This window comes from Podarcis bocagei (assembly GCF_964188305.1).
Source record: "Podarcis bocagei genome assembly, chromosome: 1".
Classification (NCBI taxonomy): domain Eukaryota; kingdom Metazoa; phylum Chordata; class Lepidosauria; order Squamata; family Lacertidae; genus Podarcis; species Podarcis bocagei.
In genome coordinates, this window is record NC_138125.1 from 134,328,202 (window position 1) to 134,334,230 (window position 6,029).

A 6,029-nucleotide genomic window follows, 5' to 3' on the forward strand; every position below is an offset into this window, starting at 1 on the left:
TTTCATCATATTAGTTTTTTTGACGAATATTAAATATAAGTACAAGCGTCATAGTCCCACGCTGGCTTTAGCTATTTCTGTGTATGCTTTTGGAAGACCAAGCGAAAAGACCGATACAAAAGATTTCTTTATTACAGTAATTATGTTGCTCTTGTAGAAGCACAAAATCCTGATTGTAGCAGCCCTTGAAGTTAACCATCTCATCTTCTAATTCCCTCTAATGATGAAGTGGTTGACTATTGACGGGGCTGAAGCCAAGACAGGGTTACGGAAAAACATTAGGATGCTTGGAGAAACCTTGAGGTACCGTATTTTTCACTCCCTAAGGTGCACCTGACCATAAGACGCACCTACTTTTTGGGGGGAGAATTCAAGAAAAAAAACATGCCGCTCTTGGGAGCTTTTGCGGGAGGTGGGGGAAGTGAGAGAGCCTTGCTCTGTCCCTTCCCCCACCTCCCGCGAAAGCCAGGGATAAGTTTCCCCAGGGAAGCAGAATGAAGGCTCCCCGCTGCCCTGCGGAGGCTTCACGGGCTACCCCAGAGCTGCTCGGGAGCTCGTCGGGGGAAGCCCAGGTTTTCCGCACCCCCAGCCCCCCAAGGCAGGTCGGGGAGCAGCGGAAAGGCTGTGTGCAGCCTTCCCACTGCTCCCTGAGCTTGTGGGGCTGGCGGTGGGGGAAGCGCTTTCCCCCAACCCCAGCCCCAAAGAGCAGGTCGGGGCTGGCGGGGGTAGGCCAATTCCCCCCCCCCCCCAGCCCCAGGGACCACACATTCGCTCCATAAGACGCACAGACATTTCTTCTTAGATTTTAAGAGGGGGAAAGTGCATCTTATGGAGCGAAAAATACGGTATGCAGAATCCCAAATCATAGTTGTTTTCAATGCTTGCCCGCTGCACTTTTCATTCTGACAAACCCCCTGTGCTTTAGTTTATGTGGAACCTATACAGCCAAGTTCAGTGTTTTTGCACCTTCTCGGATGCCCACACCCACCCCACTCAAATGATCCCCCAAGAAAGCACCATTCCACAAAGACTTACCTGGCGATCTGCACTTTATTTTGCTTATAACATAACCGAAACACTTCCTTATTTTAAAAACGGCAGCGTACCTGGGTTGTTCCAATGGAAATAAATCTCAAAGCCTTATTAAGATTTCATCTTTATTAGAACGCACTAAAATGTCGCAAAGTGGCAAGCAAGTTTTTTCATTTCTCCAGAGCTACATCTTCTTGAGGCTGGTTGTTGAGAAAAACACAACAAGGGGATAAGGGAGGAAAGCTGGCTGTGAAGGAAAAGCCCGAGAATCAGCAGTCTTTAAAGCTGGAATGTAGAGGGTGCTGGGAAGCCTTGAGTCGATTAGATGCTTGAGCGTGCAAAACAGATTTCAGGCTGCTCCAAAGGGCTCATCTTACTCCTCCATCAAGTGTAGTAAGAAGGGAGAAGAGTGTATCCTCCAAATTTTGCTATGGATTTGAACATCATCCTCTACAATTTTTAATGTAAGTGTTTTGAATTCCTAATGCATTTTTCTCAGCCCACAAAATGATCTTCAAGATGATATTGCTGCATTTAAATGGAGCTAAACTGGTTTGATCCAAATAATCCAACAAAAATGTGCCATGCTTGTTTAGTATGCACACGGAAGACAAACACGTTTAAGTTTTTACACAGTTACTTAATTTATTACATTCAGAAAGAAGAATTAACGTTTTCCTGTTGAGCAACAGAAGCTACCGCATCCAGGGATTTTCTCTGAGGCAGCTGAATTCAGCAGCAGTGAATTCTGAACTTAATTCTCGATTGCTCAAGTTGGCATCTGCTTAAGGAGCTGCAGAATAAAAATAAACAAATAGAAGGAAGCATTTTAGTTTCTTTCTTTTTTTTGCTTTTCCAAATAGGACAGTCATGGAGACTGCCTAATTAAGTGGTTCTCCAATATGTTTATGGTTTTTATATGGATCGCTGAATTTGCTATAGGATGATTTTTTTTTAAAAAAAAGACATTTTAGTCCCTGTGATAGTTAAGAGAAATGGGAAACCCAAAGTCACATTTCTCAAAGGCCACCAATGTATCAGTACTCGGGGGACTCATGTAGCCATAGACAAAAGGCTGCTTATGTAGCAATACAGTGGTTCCCCGCAAGACGAACGCCTCGCAAGACGAAAAACCCGCTAGATGAAAGGGTTTTCCGTTTTGAAGGCGCTTCGCAAAACGAATTTCCCTATGGGCTTCCTTCACAAGACGAAAGCCCATAGGGAAATCCCCGGGACAGCGGGGAAGCGCATGAATGTTGGCGGTGGGAAGGAAAACCCTCCTCCCACCGCAAGTCTTCAGGACAGCCATCCGAAGGCTGGCGCGGGGAGAAGGTCTCGCCGCCCCACCGCCAGCCTTCGGAAGGCTGCTCCGAAGCCTGGCGGCAGGAGGAGGTCTCTCCGCCCCACCACCAGCCTTCGGAAGGCTGCTCCGAAGCCTGGCGGTGGGGCGGAGAGACCTCCTCCCGCCGCCAGGCTTCGGAAGGCTCCTCCGAAGGCTGGCGGTGGGGCGGAGAGACCTTCTCCCCACGCCAGCCTTCGGATGGCTGTCCTGAAGACTTGCGGTGGGAGGAGGGTTTTCCTTCCCACCGCCAACATTCAGAATGCTGTTCTGAATGTTGGCGGTGGGGAGGAAAAACCCTCCTCCCACCACAAGCCCCGGGAACAGAGGAGAAGCGCTGCGCCCCTTCCCCTCTGTTCCCGTACCTGTCCTGAAGGCTTGCGGTGGGGAGAAAAGCCCTTCTCCGCACCGCCAGCCTGGCAAGCGGTTTCCATAGGAACACATTAATTGATTTTCAATGCATTCCTATGGGAAATGGTGCTTCGCAAGACGAAAAACTCGCAAGAAGAAAAAACTTGCGGAACGAATTAATTTCTTTTTTTTTTTTTCATGCATAATTTTTATTGGTTTACAAAAATCAAAGTACAAAACAAACTGTATCAAAACTCGTATCTAATCACTAAAAGAAAAGAATGGGACTTCCTTCAGTCGTTCCACGGATCGTCCAAAAAAACAATAAGCATTAAATCCGCGTTTCCATATTTGTAATGCCATAAGTCTTTCTCATTCGTCCATTTTCTTTTGGCATTACCCTTTACCTCTTACAGAGCACCTTGGAAACCTACTAGCGTTATCTGTTCATCAACTAAGCTTTCCAGATATTTCGTAAAACTTTCCCAATTTTTAACAAACCTCTGATCTTTTGTATATCTAATTTTTCCTGTCATCCTGTCCATCTCCACGTATTCTAATAGTTTGGATCTCCATTCCTCCGTTGTCGGTAAACTCTCTTGTTTCCAATTTTTAGCTATTAAAACCCTTGCTGCCGTTGTTGCATATTGGAACAATTTGTAATCTTTCTTCTTTATCTCCGTTCCTACCAAACCTAGCAAGAACGCCTCGGGTCTCTTAACAAAGGTGTATCTTAGCATTTTCTTCATTTCGTTATATATACTCTCCCAGAACCCTGTGACCTTTTGGCATTCCCACCACATGTGGTAAAAGGTTCCCTCCCTTTCCTTGCACTTCCAGCATTTATTGCAGGATCCATACATTCTAGCTAATTTAACCGGAGTCAGGTACCAGCGATAAAACATTTTCATTAGGTTCTCCTTAAGTGACACACAGGCCGTAAATTTAAGATGATGTTTCCAGAGTTTTTCCCACTCTTCAAGATAAATATTACGACCGAGGTATCGTGTACTACGATAAAAGAGAATGTTATGAAGATGTTTTATAGGTGGCATCTGACACCTATGAAGCTCTCAAAAATGTATAAGGTGAACAATAAGTGTTGGAGATGCAAAGATGCAGAGGGTTCCTTCTACCATATGTGGTGGGAGTGTGGAAGGGTAAAACAGTTTTGGGAAAAGGTATACACAGAACTAAAGAAGATATTAAAGTACACGTTCAAAAAGAAACCAGAAATCTTCCTATTAGGGATATTACAACAAGAGATAAAAAAAGAAGATTGCAGACTAGTGTACTATGCGGTCACGGCGGCAAGGATTCTAATAGCTCAGAGGTGGAAACAGCAGGAAACTCCAACAGTGGAGGAGTGGAGACTTAAATTATCGGAATATGCAGAGCTCGATAAATTAACAGGAAAAATTAGATATATAAAAGACCAAGTGTTCATTAAGGATTGGGGAAAATACGTAAACTATCTGGAAGGTATTAGCGAGGGACAAATAACGCTAGAGGGATTTAGAGATGTACTGTGATAGATTATGGTTATTGTGTAAGGAAAATAGAGAACAAAATCGGAAACAACGGCAATATAAATGATGAAACGTGTAATTTTATTTATTTGCTCCGTATGATTTGTGGTCACGCTGAAGGAAGTCCTGAAAGAAATAGCTATGTTATGGGAGAATTATGAAAACAAGAAATTTGTGTACTTTTTACTTATTCTGTCGGTAAGCTTTTCTTCTTCTTTTTTTCCATGTTTTGTTTTTTTCTTTCTGTATGCTAGTCTTTATTTTCTTTATGGATCAAATAATAAAAAGAATTTTAAAAAAAAAAAAATATTACGACCGAGGTCTTTGGCCCAGTGTGTCATTACCACCTTAATCTCCTCGTCAGCTAAATTCCAGTCCAGTAAATACTTATACATTTTTGATAATATTTTTATATTGTTCCCCAAGATCTCGACTTGGAATCTAGAATTTTTATCGGCGTAGCCTTTATCTTTGACATCCTTCCTAAACATAGCATTTATCTGGTGGTAGTGCAGCCAGTCATATACTTGAGATTTAACCTGGTCATACGGCCTCATTTTCCACTTTCCTTCCTCCTTCATTAGCAGTTGTTCGTAAGTTACCCAGTTGGCTCCCATATTAATCTTTTTGATAGCCATAGCCTCTAGTGGAGATAACCATTGGGGTGTTCTGGGTTCTAACATATCCTTATACCTTTCCCAAACCTCCAACAGTGGCCCCCTGAATATATGGTTCACAAATCCTTTATGGCCCTTCTTCCGCCCATGCCAAAGATAAGCGTGCCACCCGTATCGGTTATCGTGACCCTCTAAGTCTAGCACTTCCCTATCTTCTAATTTTATCCATGTTTTGACCCAGCATAAGCAAGATGCTTCATAATAAATTTTCAAATCAGGTAGGGCGAAGCCTCCCCTTTCTTTCGCATCCGTCAATAATTTGAACCTTACTCTCGGCTTCTTCCCCTGCCAGATGAATCTGGAAATCTCTCTGTGCCAGGCTTTAAATATCTTTGTACCTTTGATGATCGGGATATTTTGAAAGAGAAATAAAAATCTTGGAAATACCGACATTTTTATTGTGGCTATTCTACCCCAGAATGATAGTCTAAGCCGACCCCACATTTCTATATCCTTCTTAACCCCTTTCCATACCGTTTCGTAGTTATTCTTGAATAAATCTATGTTTTTTGGCGTCACCCAAATCCCTAAGTATTTCACCTTCTTTGTTACATCAATTTCTATTTCTCTTTGTAATTCCTCGATTTCGTCTGCCTGCATGTTTTTAGCTATTATTTTTGTTTTTCTTTTGTTTAATTTAAAGCCTGCTACTTCCCCAAATTGGTCGAATTCTCTAAGTACCTCTTTTGTTGATTCCAATGGATCTTCCATTGTTACGACCAGATCGTCTGCGAAAGCTTTAGTTTTGTGTTCATGCTGGCCGACCCTGATACCTTTAATTTCTTTGTTGTCTCTAATGGATTTTAATAGGACCTCTAATATCATTATAAATAACAATGGGGACAGTGGGCATCCCTGTCTCGTTCCTTTAGTTACTGTTATTTCTTCCGTCTCTACATTGTTTATTATCAGTCTTGCTTTTTGTTCCGGCGGAACGAATTAATTTCGTCTTGCGAGGCACCACTGTACGCTGTGATTTCTGTACTGTATGCAGTGAGGGAAGTGTGCAAAGGATACTTTTATCTCCAAATACAGAGGCGACATGCGCCTGGGAGCTGAAGCTCATCATAGCTTCCCACCACACATTCTCAGGTATCTGGA